Here is a 19,501-nt window from a genome sequence, read left to right as displayed (position 1 = left end):
AAGTCATCCTCACCGTCACCCCCTCACAAAACGCTGCTTTATTTTCAGTCTTGGAAAAACAGTATTGATTCACACTGACAAAAAAGTACTGTGAGGGGTTGAGTGTGTTATCCTTTTAAGGGGTGCTGGGGCAGAGATAATTAGCAAGAAAAACTTAATTTCCTTGTGTTATATCTCATAAGTAACATTAGTGACGAGTGTTTTTAAATTTCTTAAGCCGACAGAAAGGAGCAAATTTGACTTAATTATACATCTGCTTAAAAAAAAAAATCTTACTTGTTCATTTTGGCTTATTAGCATGAGTGAACAGCATCAGGCATGTGTGAAAAACAGACGAAGTACAAATTAAAGTTTTAATGAACACAATGCGAAGCATGGATCTACAAAGAAAAAAACAGTTTTTCACATTTTTGTCAGAGCAACTAACACAAAGTCGAGTGTCGCGGCTCGTCTGCATGAAAGGTATCAAAGCGAAAGCAGCGGGAAGCACGTCTTTGTCGCGCTCGCCTCGCAGAGCCCTCTGATGTTGCGTGTAAAAGGTAGTGGCGATTAATTTGGCCGGGTTGGGATGATAAAAGGGCAGATGACTCTGACTGGTTATAGTGAGGCTCCAGAATTTAAATTGGTTGAGGGGACAGGATCGGGAGCAAAGCGATTGGTTGGGGGAGATAAGGTAAAGGACCACTAGATTGGATAGGATGAGGAGTCTGCAGTTCAGGCTGACAGAGGTGATGGAGTGCTGTGCTGTGTATGATGGGGGTGGATATGTCACCTGCCCCGGCTTCCCTCTCCACAGGGGAAAAACCATTACTGTGATCGATTCCTCCTTGGTATTGGTACTCTTATTTTCCTGTCTCCAAAGTGAGGCTGTTGATGGGCTGGGAGGTGGCAAACAAAGTTGCAACTTAAACACACCGCCAGATGTGGAACGCTGCTCAGCCCTGTCAAAGATACATCACGTTACGACTATTATTATGTCCAGCATTAAATCTACATCAGTGCTGTCATTATTATCACCATCTTCATCATTGCCGTCAAAGTCGAAACCAGCTCATTTTAAAATATCAATGAAAACCGCTTTAATGTCAATCCATCCATATTGAGCTACACTTGCCAGAGCTTTAAACATATGAACATTTCTATTTAAGCAGAGTTGAACCTTGAATTCACAAAGGATAAAAGCCACTGCAACTTATTGTCGGTATGTCTCACGGATAACAATACAGCATTGAATGGTGCCCAATGCGAGGACCATGTAAAAGCCTTCAAGGCAAGGTATTGTGCAGGAGTATTAGTCAAGGACAGCATATTGTTCGGCTGAAAGGGAAAAGGAAACAAAGCATTCCTACAACTGGGTCAGGCACTCGCCCTACCAATGAAAATGAATCACCGTCAGAAGTGACAAAAGAAACATTTCAGAAACATCTATTGAGACGGTGACTACAAGTGATCGTTCTGAGAATCAATTTTAATTAGCCCGGTGACTTGAATACCATCACCTGGTTGTAGAGGCCTTATAAAAGAACCTGAAGCTACATTTCTCTTTATTTCAAGCTGCTATCTATTATTATTGCCTGAATCAAAAGTGAAAGAATTCTTTGCCTTGGTATTCAATCGCTCCCTTCATCATCTACTGAATCGTGCATCAAATAGTGCCTGGCGTGATGTTTCACTGGCTCTTGGTGGGTTATATGAACAAAATAAATCCCTTATATTTCGTTGTAAGCCCCCTGTGCTCATGATCTCTTCTCTTTGGACTTTCAGCATCACTGTCCTGCCTCCGAGGAATGGTGGAAGCAATCTGTGCAGCACAAAAAGACCCGGGGAGATCAGTCTGAACAATGCTCCACTGCTCTCTGTGAAGCCCACAGAGCTTTGGGTGTAGATGTATAACACTTCATGCTATACAGCAGCCCGCGAGCAATTCCTTTGAACTGTCAGAAATGTACAGTTCATTGCTGTATGTATTTTTCTGTCTTCTTTTTGCCTCTGATACCTTTATACTATTGGCTTCTAAAAACACAGTAGTTTGTTCTGTAGTTGTTTATTTGTCTAATCTATAAATGGGGAATACATGGAAGGTATAGCTTCTTTGCTAAGATCATACCTCAGAGTGATTTCAGATAGAGGACAGGCAACTGGAAACCCTGACCCAACAACTACCAGCACCGCACCTTTTGTTTACTACGTGTGCTGTCTACGGCTGTTCCAATCAATTAAATTGGGAAAAAACTTCTACTACTAGGGCAACTTTTGAGTCCAAAAACCAGCAGTACATAAAGGGGAGAAGTAAAAGATGAAATCACAGAAAAAACTGAAACTAACTCAACTAACGTTAAGTTAAAGTTTTACATAATGTGTTGAGTCGTCTTGAACTTTCCTGTGTTTTTGCTAGGACCATGATTTTTAAAAGGTTTCAACAGAAGTCAGGGAGTGGTTTGAGGGAAAATAGTAACGAGGAAGTTACTGAAGCCAGCATTGCAACCATGTACATATTTAAGTAGGAATAGCATTATAAAAAGACAAGTTGTGTTTTCAATTGTTTTAAAAACGAATCTATGCGCATTTTGACGGTTTGCATAAGAAAAAGCTTGATGGAAGCACCAAAAACATAAAACTTTTTACGCTCGTTTGAGGTGGTTTTAATGCACAAAACAGGAGAAATGTTTTCCGTATAAGTTCTGACATAGCAAAACATTAACTCATATGAATGATCAGATGTTTCTGTGTCTTCCGATGCCTTCTCACACACACAAAGGTAATTAATAGCAATTGGCAATTATTAGCAACCTCTTTTTGTTTTTTCTGTCTTGTGCAGTCTCCACTTGACCGATTAGCCTGCAGCAACATATTACACTGCCATCTTCTGACCAAAGTACGTTTATGCAACTTTGTTTATTCGCTCTAAACCAGTTGATGGAAATGTCTCTAATTCACATTTCTTTAATATGACATTTCTAAATTTCGCTTAAAATTTGCTTTAACTTTAATGGAAACATGTCTACAGTCATTCTTAAGCACATTCACTCAAACAAGCAAAAGCAAGACAGCCGTCATTCAAAACTATTTTGGTTCCCATGACGTGGACCATGTTGCACACAAAAAGGCTTGACATGTTTTCATCTGCCTCACTATAGTTATACTGTAGTTACTATAGCAACTTGGAATGGCAATAATAGTCATTTGATTGCAAATAAGCTTTTTTCATTATTATATTCTTGATATTTTCCTTGGGTTAGAGAAAGGCAGACTCTGTGTACATTAGGGATACTATGAGTCAACTTTTTCAGTCCATATACCAATACTGTGTACCAGCCAATGCTGAGTACCGACCTGATACCAGTGTTAAATAAATAAGCTGTAAACTTTTCTAAAAATGTATTATTGAAATAATCAATCATGCACCAGCATGGGAAAACAAAATCATCTAAATGAACAGGAATTACAAGTGAAAACATTTTAAATGCAGCAACAAAATGGTCAAAACTTAAACAGGATTTAAAATTGGAGTATATCTTATATTAACATAGAATTCGATCCAGATATTTGAGTCTGTATCAGGCCGATACCAGTATTAGTGCATCCCACATGGGTCCTACGACCCGCCTGCACGGCTTTACTGAAGGATATTTACAAGTACGAGAAAATTGGTTCATGCCACAAATTCTCTTAAATCACTTCCACGGTGCACTTCAGAACGACTCTCTTTGCTTGAGTGCTTTTGCATGAGTCCCGTTGTCTCTCCCGTGATGAGAGATTTTCTCTGCTTATGTGTACCACTGTTTTCACATTCTTTCATCACAGCATGTGGACTCTAGTGGGCCTCCCTGCTTTATTTTTCTTGGATAAAAACACAGGTTTGCTGTTTATCTGTACTATCAGCATCTGGCACTTATTATAGAGGGATGGGAGAGCAAGCTTGGATTATTAGGATTACGAGTGGATTGGCCAGAAGGACTGGATTCGTAGCAAGGTTAATAATAGCAAACTCTCCTTTTACCCGCATAACAGCAGATAGGCAGGCCTGCGGGCTTTCCCTACATTACAAACGTCTGAGCCTACCCCCACTTTTGGAATACAGTCCATGAGAAAAATTCCCCCCAGCAATGTCCTGTGAAGCTGCTTAGCTACCTGAGCGAAGGCTAACACACACATACACACAAAGACACAGACAATCTTAACACAACGGAAATGCAGATGTACATGTGTATGGGTTTTTACATAAACATGATGATGACTCAATTCACAGCAATTCTGTTTAAAATAGAAACACCTCGCTGTTTGTTAAGTACATTTACAGCGTCAAAATCTCACTGCTACATTCTTGCTATGCTGTCAGCACATTTGTCTGTGTATCCGCCATGCTGTGTGTGTTTGTGTGAAGAGTGTGTACTGGATGTGCTATTCCTCAAGGCAGATATAAAAGGACCACTAATCCAGAGCGACAGAGGAATAAACACAATCCCTAATCTCATTGATCCCTCACAAAATCATTCAATTATACTCCACCACTGAATATGGCACCATGCACAGAGGGAGAGGCAGTAAGGTAACAATCTCTTTCTCTCATTACAGAACGAGAGAGCTGGAACTCAAAGAAACATGACAATGAAATACCACACATGAGCAGATAGATAGGCAGGTCTTTTCAAAGAAGGGCCGACCATGCTGCGTTATGACCATGAAAACATGGCAGTCCGACAATGTTCTGTATAAGCAACAGCAGTAATACTCGGTGGTATCACTGGAGAGGAATGTAGTTACTGTTATCGGGGGTGGGGGGGTAGTGGGTGGCAGAGCTAGCGAGGAGTACCGGGGGCGTCAGAGCTCTGTTGGAGGGTAAAGCATTTAAAAAAAGGTCTAAAGGGTGAAGAGTGAGAAAGGGAGAAGAAAGGAAACAAAAGGATGTAAAGAGGAGGAAAGACGAGGAGAGGAGAAGAGAGGAGAGGAGAGGAGAGGAGAGGAGAGGAGAGGAGAGGAGAGGAGAGGAGAGGAGGAAAAATTTACAGCGCTCCACAGATACATGCACCACTAAGTGACCCAGTTTTACAGCCTAAAGCCTGCTACCTATTATCACAGGGGAAGCCAGTTTTTCTCCTGCAGCTTCAGTGTGGAGGGGCAGACCCGCTCTGATATCAGTGTGAAAGCTACAGGGTTGCTGCTGCCTGCTCATTGATTTAGGACTTGTGTTTTTATACTGTTCATTAGAGCTTTCTAAGCAGTTGGAGTGCTTGTAGGTTCATGACATTCTAGTGAGTCACATCAAAGGCTTCGGAGGGGGGGTGGGGGGTGGGGGCATGGAGCAGTAGGGGGTATGAGGCTGTGAGCCTGGGGTTGGAAGCGGTTGCACACACACACAAAAAATGGATAAAGAAACATTCCGACGCACCCTTTTTCTCGCTTACTCGATTTCCCCTAAAACCAAAAATAAGTTCAGTTCCACTTCTTGGACTGGCAGCGACCTTTGAAAAAAGCAGGTACAAGAACCTGTTCTGCCTCTGGACCTTGCAGTCCCCTATTTTCCACCCTGTAAAGCAAATGTTAGTTTTAGAAGTTAGTTTGATCAGGCCAACATTCAGTGTGTGGGGCGTGGAACGTGGAGGAGCTAGTTTGATGTATGGCACCAGATGCCCGCTGCCAGATGTTGTACAGGCTGACATGCAGGTCTGGCACGAGGCTAGTTTTCAGGGCTGGCCGTGAACTAATTAATCTACTCCCGCCCTGGTTTCACAGAAGGTCACACTAAAAATATGTGAGTTTGTGAATATCTGAATGTCTGAGTATGTGTCTGTATGAGCCGGGTATGAAATGCATATTTTAAACAAAAGCTTTTGTGTCTGAGTATGCGCCCATTTCCACGAACGGCTCACGATTAATGTGCAAGCATATGCCTAGTATCCTCTTTGTGGGAGTATATTATGGCCGAAGAGCATGTCTGCCAGTGAGAGGATAAATTGAAACAAGATGTGCTGGCCCCTCGCTCCTTTGAAGGTGTTCCACATCATACCTCTGATTCTGTGGAGGGTAGGAGTACTACCATAAAAGGACACTCTGTTTACCTTAACCTGCCAGCGTCTGCTTGCCAGATGTTCCAAAGTTTTTCTTTCATCTCCTCACACGAACCTTATTTTTATTTTTTTTACAGCAAGTTTGTTAGTCTACATTTTGCACCGATGAGAAAGAAGAAAAGTCAACTTTCTCCTGCTGTAGGGAGGAGAGGCTAAATTTGAACACTGTTTAATTTGCCTTTGAAAGCTTGCTGAGATTGAGGGATTTGGCTGCAGAGGCAGGAAAGGTCTCTCGTTCAGCCTCCCTGTACTGATGAAGACATTGATACCACAGAGACCTGGAGCTGGGACCTATAAACATGGCCCCCATTAAGTCCTCAGCTTTAGGGAACTCATTTACACATGTCAGACTTTCTCTCAAAGTCCCTGTTATTCTAACAGAAGTGTTTCCTTTGGATTACTTAGTATCTGATTGCTGACGACTGCTAATAGCTGTTTAAAGTAATTTTCTGTTCATTTAGCACAAGGACACATTGCACACAGGAAGTGGGAAATGAATGGAAATATACTGCAGCATTGACACATACATCACTTGACTCAACTTGGAGTATGTTTGGCATTAAAATGAAAATTTCTTTGAGAGAAAACACAGAAAATAGCTTATAAAACTGCATCTCTTCAGCAAATTATTAAGCGATGAGTAAATAAGTACAATTGTGAGTAGATTGGCCTTTTTTTGTGTCAGATGTGTTATTCTCTTCTAAAGGTTTGCGTACTGCCTACTCTCTTTTTAAAAACATTTCACATGGCTGATGTTATGATGCAAGCCTTGGGTTACTAATGCTATAAAGGGAGGAATGACATCTTGATTCAAAATTTACAATAAGTGCTTTGGAAATGAAGGAACATGTGGTTTGAGGTACCGTGCCCTGAATGTTTTCCATACACAGAAACGTTGGCACAACACAGTAGGAAAAGGCAGAGGTTGTTTGTTAGGCTTTTACTTTATGTGTTGGACAGAAAAACTATGACAAAACACACTCAATCGTAATGTAAAACAGACATACCATGAAGCAAATATAGGTCAGAGACACAGTTTGACAGCTTTTCTTCTCTTATCGAGTTGCTTTAACACATTCAACAAATTTCCTCCATTTTAATTGAATCTGGAGAAATACTTTTCATGAAAACGGTTTTAATGTAATTATTTCTAATAAATTCTTAACCTTGAACCTTGAGTTATTCTGATTTGAATGAGAGTCATTGAAATGCAGTGGTAGTTAAGTCCAGTAATTATGAGGCCCTTAACTGGATAGAGAGGAAAAAAAGAATAAGAGTAGAAGGTCATTCTCTCTCTCTGCCTCACTGCAATCAAAACACTAAATGTTCTGCATAAATGAAGGTCCAACAAGTGGACTTGATTATTCTAAATAGTAGAGAGCGTTAATAGTTACATTTTATATATCATGTTATTGGTGATTGTGTACAAATTGTTTATTAGGTAGCCTTGAATATGAAAAACATGTTCTCTTCGAGTAGTGAAAATAAGCGTACAGAGCAGTTTGTTAATACAACCCATTAATAATGTTATAACATCTTAATGAGGAGGGATGTTTGGGTGAGAAGGTAATGGTGAAATGTTTTCTTAAGTTGGACATGAATTTTGTGTTGTCTGGTTGAAAGGTTCATCTCTTTCTCATGTTTACCGAGAAGATACTCCAAAGAAAGGAATGTCTGCCTATGATCATAAATAGTTCTGCTTTGATCCAAGATGAAAATTAAAAGCTATTGTTTAAAAAAAGAAAGAAGTAGAACATGTCAGATTTTAAAGGATTACTGGCCACCCAAGTTTGCTTTTGAATTTTTACACAGTACTTGCTGCTGATTTCTTAGCAATTAGGTTTTATACTGCGGGTTAAACAGTGGAAAGTCCATCTGAATTGAGCTGCTCAAGGATTTGTTTTTACTTGCCAAGGACAGACAGAGAAACTGTTAATTACCTGCCATTCAGTGCCCATGAACATATTCAGGAGAAAATATTTAAAGCTCAACAAAGGCAGAATTACCTTGTATCCTAACCTTGTATCCTTTTTCAATTACTGATGCTGCTTTTTCACTAGACGGTACAGCATGTTTCTGTTCAACTCAACTCGTGGATAGTACCTGGTACGTTCTGGGTACCATGACAGTCGAGGTTCCAAACCAGCTGAGCTGATACTAGGAGGTCTAGCTGACCACTGATAGGTCAGAGAGAAACGTCACTAGAATAGCACAACACAGGATATCAAACACAAACATTTAAAAATAGCCAAGCTACAGTTGATAGAGATCGCAATCTTTTTGTTAACAAGATCCAGATTTTTTTAAATGTCAGCCCACAAAGGAACTGGTACCAAAGGTGGGTTGAATCGAGTCGAGCCAAACCATGAAGTGGAAATGAGGAATTAGTGGTTGATTAATCTAAATTAAAAGATCTCAATGGTAATGCGAAATCTGTACTGTATATATATACCATCATATCGCCCAACCCTAGTAACGATCAATCATGTTTGAGCAGCAGGTTTGGTTGGGGGGGGGGGGGGGGACTGACATTCTTGCATTGACTGAAATCGTTAACGACATCAAAGTACAAAATCCTGTCAAAAATTGTGCTCCTTTCAAAATAAAACAATACGCAGTTCATGCAGCCTAAAACTACTTCACATCAACATTATGTCTTGACCACGGGCACCAGGGCCTCATGTATCAAGGCTGTGTACGCACAAAAACTGCGTATGCTGTTTTTTCCACACACGCCACATGTATGAAAAGAAAACGTGCCGTGAGAACGTGCTGACTGCTCCGCAACCTTTCGAGGTGCCATGAGAATGAGTCTTTTATGCTCTATTTAAAACATGTTTCATGTCTAAACTCATACTACACACAACTGGCATTATCGGAGATCACCACGTTCACCTCGCACGCAGTGGCAGTAAGTTGATTTGCCATTGTTTTGTCGATAATCAGCAGGCATGCCGGCGATTTATAGTCATTTGCATGTAATTTGCGTATTCATTTTCGGGAGGAGCCGGGGCGTGGTTGGTGGCTCATGCATGTGCGCTCAGTTCCATACACAGTACACATATACAGTGTACTGCTACAGAGATAACTGTAGCTAACTACCGCTAACGGCGGTTCTTCTTAATAAGCCAGCCTCCGCTCGTTAGCGGCTCCTTAAGAAAAGTAAGGAGCACAGACTGTATATAAATAATGGACGTAGTCACCATGACCGTGGTTTGTGGACTGCCCGTTGGAAGCCTCGAGTTCAGCGTTACACTCGTGGCCATCTTGCGTAGCCATCTGGTTTCCGATATGCGAAGCAAATCATATTTGGACTGTGGAGGAGCGAGAGGGATCTGACGACACCGACGTCACGCCTCTCTACACCGGCAACCCGACTGAGAGAAGCCGCTGCTAATTCATGTTAGCATTAACTGGGATGTTAGTTTTGGCTAGCAAAAAACAAAAACAAAATGTATGTTACTGATCTCAGAAAAATTAACAGAGACTCCTTGGAGTGTCTGTTAGTCCAACTAAACGCTGAACAAGACATTTTTACTGAACAAAACATTCAAATAAACTGTCATTAAGTGAAAATACAGTGTGAAAGGGTCAAAGTTATGAGACCAAACCTTTCTATCTATATAACATTGTATATAACTTAAGGAGTCTTCTTCTTCTTCTTCTTCTTCTTCTCCGGTCATATCCAGATCTAACTAACTAGGGGTTTTGGTGTGTGTGTGTGTTTGTTTGTTTTTTTAAACATGATTAAAAAAAAATAAAAAAAAACACCAAAAAAATCCAGAGCCGGATTTCCGGCACCGTGCCTGAGGTCTTCAAGCCCTGGCCTAAATACAATCTCAGAACCCATTGGCTATCGTCTTTTTATCACATTTTTATTAGCTTTTATTGCAAATGTATCTGAAAAACTGTCCAGTCATTGACAGCCTCCATCAACCCCATACCCTTTTCACATCTGAATTTGCTAACGACAGCCAAACAACAATTACCACCACATAGAAAATATCGGTTATCCAGATATGTTAGATACACCAGAACCCTAGAAATATTGGTCCTTTGCCTCCAGAAGTGGAATCGTCTTCAGATTAAACCAATGGGTTGCAAGATTGGTGGTTGCTTAGATGCTCAAAGCAATGAATCAAGTCCATTATTCTACAAGAAAAAATACAAGATGCTGCCTATGCACCCTTGCATTTTTTCCCTTTGCTACATCCTATTGCAGAACACTTGAACAACGGCTATTTCCCCTCCAAAAAAACAAGAAATCTATTCTCCTTTTGTCTCCCTGTTGTTGTGGATGCCACCTGAAACCCCACTCTCACCCTCCTCTTTTTGCCGGGATAAAAGTGACATCGTTTTCAAAAGGCTGCTTGATTAGGCAGAGAGCGGGAGTCGCTGGGCCCTGCGGCTGTTGTCAGGCTTGTCTCTGCTCCACTGCCTCTGCTGGTGAGATTTATCCTGTTTGTGTTGGTACAGTAGCAACATGTTTCTCTTTCTGTGCAGATATGCACCTTCGCTCCCTCGAAAGAAAAACAACATTTTCACAGAAGGGAGAAGAGAGGCGCTGAGGCAGGTACCTGCACTGCTTCCAGGAAGGATTTTTCACTGGCAGATACAGTACATAACACATTTGCTGCTCCTTTATCTGCTCTGCTTTGAAGGCACTTCCACACCTTTATTTATGTGAACATTGATTCACACAGTAACACCTGCTGTATGATTACACGACACAGGCACAAAATGCTACTGCACCTATACATGCCGCTCACAGATCTCGGGTGAGACCGCGGCACTGGAAGTTATTACGTCGTTATGTGCCGGTGTACATTTGTGTGTGAGAGTGTGTGTCAGGGGTATTCACACATGCATACTGACTGAATATGCTGTGCATGCATGTGAGCGTATATGCCTGTATTGGTGTTTCCTCATGTTCATTCATGTTCATGGAGAATATCATTGTATATGTAGTGTTTTGCTCACTATATGCACTCGGAATAAAGCAAGATGTTCCGTTAAAGCTTGAGTCCATAGTGTTCTGCTTGTCACCTTCTGCAGTGACAACAGGTAATTAAAAAGATGTTTGACTTGTTGAGCTTCACTCCTGGAAGCCTGCTGTTTATTTAAATACGCCATTATAGAGAAAAAAAGAAAGAAAGCAAGAGAGAAAGAAAAGCTAGCAAAGCGTGATATTACCGTGCTCATGCAGCTTATTTTGATGCAGGAGAATACAAACGTGGTTTGAAAGGTGTCACTTTCAGCGTAGCGGCTGTTTTGAGCGGACTTTATTGGCATTGTCAACCGGGAACCCAACAACCCGATAAACATTTCCTCAAAAAAAACATCTCCAAACACAATAAATGTGCTTCTTAAATGTCCCAATTGATACTATTACAATGCATTCATTGAATTATATTAATATTACAGCGAGTAGATTTTTAAGTAGGGCATAATTGGCTGAAAGTAAGGACAAGTCTTAACCCAGAGCATTAGTGAGCCTGGTGACAGCTGGGCCACAGGATTGGACAGAACATGTATTAACTCAGTCTGTCTTCTCTCTAAATGGATCCGCATTTCTCAGTAGAATGTCAGATATTAAAGAGACTAGAGCTGGAATCAGCAAGAGGAACGTTTATCTACCTTTCCTATCTGCCATTCTGTGCATTTTTATAACGGTTGATGATTTTGGAGGCGATTAGAGCGGAACAGATAATTTAAGGTAAACGGCTTCACTTGTGACAGTTGCTCCTAACAGGGAATGCCTCTAGAGAAACCATCTGTCCGGGCCCTTCTCTGACTTTCCCTGAGATTCATTAAAACACAGTGTGCCTTGAACAGCATGGGAACGCTGCAGCCCTCTCTATGATTCTCATCACATGCAGCTAGTATCTCTCATTAATGGTGCCACCCCGGCTATTGATGTTGCGCTGGTCAGGGTTACCTATAGGCCAGCGCCTGCCTGCTTACTGCAGGGGGTCAACAAGCAGTTGAGAATGAAGTACCGTTTTCTTCCAATGGCACACTGATGAATATAAATGAGTCACTTTAATATCTGGCTTGCTTCAGGAAGGTAGCGTAGCACTTAGTGTGCAGCATAAAAGTACAAGGTGTATTGGCATTTGCATGCATTCCCAAATCCGGGACAAAGTGTGAAAGACTGGCACTGGGGGAGGAATGACGACAGGCTTATTGCTCTGTGTGGCTGATCTCGCAAGGCTTGACAGTCTGCGTCCACAGAGTGTGAATTGTTATGGCGCAGAAAGCTTAGCAGCTGCTCAACGCTAATTGTGGGCCTCAGGTGAGTTGGCAGCTGATGCTTTCTCAGACACCTGAACAACACAAGCTGAAGTAAAGTCATCATCTTGCAGAGTATCAGAGTGAAACTCAAAAACTAGCTTTAAATGCAAACATGTTTACACAAGTCCACAGCAGAATGGAAGATTGAGCTTTCTAAAAAGATGTATTTGAACAGTGTATGATATTTGCAGTGTCATACTCCTGGCAGGGGACGGGAGAGGAGCATGACGCATGAAGACAGACACAGGATGGCTTGTTTACTTCATAGATTAAATGGCAGTTAATAATAAACTACAGATTGTGGTTGAAACGCAAATAGAACATTCATTACGTCTTAGAGAAAACATAAAACTGGGTTGACAACAGTGGTGAGATGTAACTAAGTGCATTTACTCAAGTACTGTACTTAAGTACAATATTGAGTTAATTGAACTTGAGTTGCAAAGGGGTGGAAAATACTGGTACATTTCCCGAAACTTTTCATGGTAAATTAAGCTGGGGAATTTTGGAAATTTATGGGAATTAACTGGAAATTGGGAGTAATTTAAACAAATTGTATCACATACAAACAAATCCAAACATTTTGTTATGTCATAAGAAGACATCCATGAAAAAATAATACAATTAAAAAACATGACATTTGAACAGATTTATTACAGAATTATTTTCAATTATTTCATTGAATAACAAAAACATGAATGTAGAGTTGAATATTGATCAGTTTATAAATTCCCTGGTTATTCCCGTTTATTCCCATGTTCCCATTAATTCCCATGGAAAGTTTCTGACTTTCCCAGAAAATTCCCAGAATTTTGCAACCCCACTTGTACTTTTCACATATGTAACTTTATACTTTTACTTCACTACATTTACAGAGCAAATATTGTACCTTTTACTCCACTCCATTTAGCTGCCAGCTTTAGTTACTAGTTACTTTTTAGGTCAAGATTTAACATGGAAAATATGACATTTAAAATATTTATAAGTTTGTAAATTAAACCATAAAAAAGTAAAGAAAGTAGTTAGAATTAGCCATACCTGGACAACAGGAAATGCTTACATAAATGCATCAAAAATACAATAATATATAATATATAATATTAGGAATATATATAACAATCTGAGTGGGTCCATTCTCCATAACGAGTACTTTTACTTTTGATAATTTAACTACATTTTGATGCAGATACTTTACTTTTACTGACGTTTTTACTGCAGGACAATTGTTTTTTAGTGTGGTATTAGTATTTATAAGGGTCTGAATATTTTTTCCACCATTGATTGAGAATAATGACCCTTGTTGTAGAAGTATAGCTGAGTATTTCCTGACAAAAATTGGCTGCACAATGGAGTTCACAAAGGGCTTTTTCATGTTTTTTCCACATTAAGACTTAGAGCTCATGAAAAAACTGAAGTTGGAAAACAACTTCCAAACTCGTGAAACATGATCATTCAAGGAGCATGTGAGTGCATCATTGGCCTTGGCGGAGGTCTGCCATTGTAGTTTGAAATGTTTTTGTTCTAAGGATCTGTTTTGTGGTATTTCACTTTCTACTATCTTCATTTCCAACTTTTAAATCTTCTAATCAAACAATAACAGCAAATATGTGTGTGTAAAATGAGTGCCAAACTCCTTCCATCTGCCCTTTTTTTTTTTACACAGTCATTATGTTAACAAATACACACATGCAAGTGTGTCCTCATGTCACACACATCATCATTCACTGACCATTTTAAACCAATTTACTGTTGCCAAATAAATGAAAACTGACGGGGCACTGTATGTGAGCAGGCAGCAAAATATGTAATTGTCCATTTTCAAATAAGATAGTCAAATAAATTGCATATGCTAAAGACTGTAATGAGCTCTCTAATCGAGTATGACCTTTTCTGTGTGGGTGTGTGTTTTTGTCCGCGTGAAAAAGAAAAGAGGAACTGAGTGAGAGAGAGAGAGTGGAGGAAGAAATAATACTGGTTTGTATCCGCTACCCTGTTGCCCTGTGGCGATGACATGGTCTGTAGGAGTTTCTCCATTAGTACGCGCTGACCTAATGTAATAAACATCCAGGCCTGATTCCTCCCAGACCATGGGTACTTTATCACAGATGATAAACCCTGTTCTGGTAAGGCTTGAGGGAGGAATACAGGAAGGGGGGGCGGCGGACTGGGGGGGATGCTTAAAGGGTGAGCACAGCCATTACAAAGGGCAGAGACAGACTGTCATGCTTTTGCGTCAGCCCCAAACCCCCTTTCTCTCCCTCTCTCTGTCTGCATTCTGCTTCAGTTGTCAGGAAAATTGGCAAGCAGCGGGAATGAAAAAAAGCGGATCAAGTTGAGCAAGGTCTCAACTCAGAGGCCATGCTCAGGCACTGAAAAAAAAGTAAAAGGTCCTCCCACTTGACAAAACAAGTGGAGGAGAAAAGAGAGAGAGGGCTATTTTTAGATCAGCCTTTACAGCTGTGAACATTTTATACGGCTACAATAGTTGTCAAGTTTTGTCTGCACTGGGATCAGCATCTATGCGCTCACAACCGTATAAGGAATCGTGAAAGGTGATCAGGGCATGGATTAATTTCTGTGGTGAGAAGTTAAATTGCCTTGTTAACATAACTGTACTTCCAGCAGAGTTGTGCTCAGATGGTAAAAGTGTAAGCCAGGGGTTGGTGCTTCTGTTCAAGTCCCTGAAGCTGCGAAACTGCGAGTAAACTGTCCTTTATATGAATGCTAAATGAGCTGTTAAACACTATCGCGCTGCTCATCTCTCCTTGGAAACTCTCACTTGAAGAACTGAAGGTGTGCTACAAAGTGTGTGGTATCTGTCAGGAAGGAAGGTGTTTATCTTGCTCAGGATATTTTGCCACTATGTGCACAAGAAGAAAAAGGGTTTAAACTCACAAACCTGAGGCACGGCCTGAACTTTACACACACATCTGCGCTCATCCTTTGAGCATTGTATCAATAAAAAAACACTCTGGCTTGTGTTGCTAAAAACTGACCCTTGGTCCTGTAAAAACTAACCAGGTGGGCTCAGTATAACAGCAGAAGGAGGATTTTGTGTCCCTGTGTTGCTACAGCAACACTGAGCTTTGGAGGTGATTAATATACCTCCAACAGTGTGCTCTCATTTACCAGACAGCTAGTGAGAACCGTGGGAACCTAACTGCAATTGGGTCAAGTACTGGGCTCTTGCTTGTGTATTTTCACTTACCTTAAGTCCCCTCTCAAGAAGACATTTAATACATGACTTTTTGAACTCACACAAAGTATGTGGATGTGATTGCACTGCCTTTTCTTGCAGCTTCGTTTCAATGCTGAAAGTTAACTAAAACAACCCAGTGGAAAGCAACAGAAGCTTATTCATACCACTGTAATGTGGTAATATGCATGACAGGCCTGAAACAAAGGTGATTACATTGTCAGAAAGGAAGTCTTTGCTTGTATAAAACTAGGAGCACACCTACAGCGTTGCTGCTCTGCAGTGACGTTAAAATGAAATGGAAAAACACTTGTTGGTGGTCTGTTTGGCAGCCGTCCAGCTGACATCTGCTGACAAAGAGACTGGAGCTTACAGCGGACTTCCACACATTACACACCAACACTTACTGATGGCACTTTGCAGCAACTGATAAATGCCCTGGAGTTTTTCTCCTCTCAGTTTTAGCTGTGCAAAGGAAACTGTGGTTTGTATGTTTTCTGGAGAGAGCTGAGCTGGGTATAACTAGAGGAGGATGTTGCCAGATAATACATTGTGGTAAACCCATTAGGAGCCATTGGTAACTAATTGTCTGATGGGGGGCAATGCCCTGGAGGAGTTCACTCCTAATGGGATTGGCTGAGTTTTCTCTTCCCCCATGTGCATGTGTGTATGCAGCCAACACTGCACAGGCAAAGGGTGGCCATGGACTTTAACTCCCTCAAATACACAGCCAGTTGGAGGGAGATTCTGGAAAGGGAGTGATGTAATTAAATAGATTGCTATAGATGCAAAAGGTCTCTGAATGGGGTGTGTGTCTGGCTGTGTGTCATGAATGTGTGTGTGGGGATTTGATTGTATTGATAATACAATCCAGGAGCTCAAGTTCTCTGAAAACTTTTTATCTTTGCATAAAAATATACGCAGACACTTTAATCCTGAGAAAATTAAGCAAAAACTCAATCTATTCATTACCTCCTCACTTTCTGCAGGTTTAATGTCACTAAGGAAATAACTAGGCAACTAAGAGAGCCAACTGAAACATACATTTAGAAAAAGAATAGCTTTTATGCATAATCGGTATGTGTTTCATTTAATTTCATACCCCATTAACACAAATACTTCAAAAAGCGTGTGAATGCAAAAACAGTGTGATTTAAATCCACCTCTGGAGATGGTTTGAGATACATTCTAGGCAGATGATTAAAACTTGTTAACACATTTCTTTCCAATGTGACGCAGAAAGACATGCGATATTTACTTCTACAATAGTAACTAGAGGTGGGGGGACAAATCAGCCGACAGGTATCGTTATTTAGCGTTTCAATGGCCCGCCGTTTTCTCTGGTCTGGGGGCTGTAGCGGGTTCTCTTTTAGGAACATACTGGAGATACAGGTATCATATAAAACTATAAGATCTAAGGAATCTAAAGGCACCCGGATGTGCGTCAGAAAGTTGTTGAAATAACGCTGCAAAGTTAGGCTATTTTTTTATGTTTCATGGTAATTTTCAAATCGGTCATGTGACCTCTGATGTCCTGCTATCTATAACGCTGGCAACTACATGCGCAGCTCATGTGCGTCATGGCTACCGCTAGCGATAAGCCGGTGCTTGAGGACCCTCCGCTGTCGCTAAAGTCTCCTGCTTGGGAGCATTTTGGCTTCCTGGTGAAGTATTGTGACGGACAAAGACACGTGGATAAAACGAGGGCAGTGTGCTGACATTGTTCAAGAGAGATTGGGTACGTTTCTGGAAACACAACGAACATGCTAATGCACCTGAAACAGCACCACCCAAGTGTAAACAGCACCGCGACAAGAAAAAAACCCACCTTAGTTCAAAAGCAGCTGACTTCGGCATTCAGGCAGCCTCTCCCTGGCCATTCAGATCAGGCCAAAGCAATTACAACTGCCGTCAGCGTTTTTATCGCAGTGAATCTCAGACCATATTCACTGGTTGAAAACGCTGGCTTTAAAAACATGCTAAAGGTGATTGAGCCCCGCTATGAAGTACCCTCGCATCCGCACTTCAGCCAAAAAATAATTCCAGACCTGTATGAGCAAGCTAAATCTATTGTTATCCAAGACTTGTCAAAGGCATGTGCAGTAGCACTCAGGACAGATGGATGGACATCCAGAGCTAACGGGAGCTACATAACTGTGACTGCCCAAGTGCTGCTGCACGGGACAGTAAAATAATAATAAATCAATGTATTTGTTTGAAATTGTATATTATATATTATATGTCATATTGGTGCACAATCCACATAGAAAAGGTCCATTTTCATTCTAGCTCAAAAGATCACTGTAATGTTGAGATGTTGAGAATATTTTATTTATTGGGAAGCTTGTTTTATATATATTTTGTTTACTTGAGAACATTTTATTTAAATTATTACCAGGCAGAACTTTACACTTGTATTCTATTTTTTATTTTATTTTCATACTTGTGTAATGTCAAAATAACTTGTTGGTTTGCAACCAAAATGTATATCTGTTGTTTATTATTTATAAGCATGCAAATAGATAACATGCAAATTTAGGTTTTGCATTTTGTTTCCATACTGTACCGAAAATTAACCGAACTATGACCTCAAAACCGAGGTACGTATCAAACCGTGATTTTTGTGTACCGTTACACCCCTTTAATAATGTAAAAAATAATTTAGTTGGATTAGTGTAACACTGAACTCAATGCCTCAAACGGGCAGTCCACAAACTAATGGCTGACGTCACGGTGACTATGTCCATTATTTATACAGTCTATGCTTTCACCGAAAAGATCAAATCTTGCAATACGACGAGATCACACAAGAATCTTTTCATGCTTAAAGCAATGCGTTTCACCACTAGTTCTGACACATCAGACTGGCCTCTTAAGACACGGTTCAGGTGTGCATGACGACACAGGGAGTCAACTGTTTGTATAAAACAACAATGGCTCGTACATCAGAACTGGAGAGTATTTCTTTTAGGCTTGTCACAATACTAAAATTTTCAACTCGATACCGATACTCAGGAAAATATTCGATACTTGATACCATTTTCGATACCACAAGGATAAAAACAAAGACCCCAAAATTTAACAGAAATATTTTTATTAACAAGAAAAATGCAACATGTAAAAATTAACAGAACCACAGGTAAAATATTTATAATAAAAAACAGTTGTGCAAAAAGAAACTGCAACTATGATAACAAGCTTCAGATACTCGATACTTTTGAAAATGAGTATTGTATCCGGATACAACGTTTTAGTATCAATACTTTTTTGAGTATCGATACTTTTGACAACCCTAATTTCTTTATTGAAAGAGAGGAAAGAACAGCACTGAAGGCTTTCTACGTGGAAAAGATGTTTTTGCTCCTCTTGAAAATGGCCTGATAGACAGATGGTTAATCCAATCACCTGCCAAGTATTTTTTGAAAGTGTCTGCCCTTTTCCAAACGGTTTCCAAAGATGGCTTCTCAGATGGTTCTGTGGAGCAAACCATCTGTTGTGAAAGGTTATTTTGAGTGAGAGACCAACAAAACTTTTCATATTTTACACATGCGCCGATTATAGCTATGAATAAGTCCTTCTTCTGGTGTTAGTGGCATTAACCAAAGAGCTTCAGGTACATTACCACCACACTCTGGACCCGTATGAATTGTGTTTAGCCAAGGAAATCCCAATAAATTTAAAAAAAACCTGTCTTCACATGAAGTCAGGGAAAATATTACTGACACAATCATAGCAATCCGTTACAGCAATGACAGATTGTGCTTTCTAAAACTAATGAAGAATGTAATAACAGAACGGCTTCACAACGGTAAACTGTGCATTCAGAGCAATCTTATTAACCAAATGAGACATTCTAAACATTTAAAAAGCTTAATCTTGGTTCTTGTCAGTTTTTCTGACAGTGTTATGGCAGCTGTATGCACGCCCCTTTCAAATGAAGTGT

Source organism: Centropristis striata, chromosome 11 (assembly GCF_030273125.1).
Source record: "Centropristis striata isolate RG_2023a ecotype Rhode Island chromosome 11, C.striata_1.0, whole genome shotgun sequence".
NCBI classification, from domain to species: domain Eukaryota; kingdom Metazoa; phylum Chordata; class Actinopteri; order Perciformes; family Serranidae; genus Centropristis; species Centropristis striata.
This window is presented reverse-complemented; position numbering follows the sequence as displayed.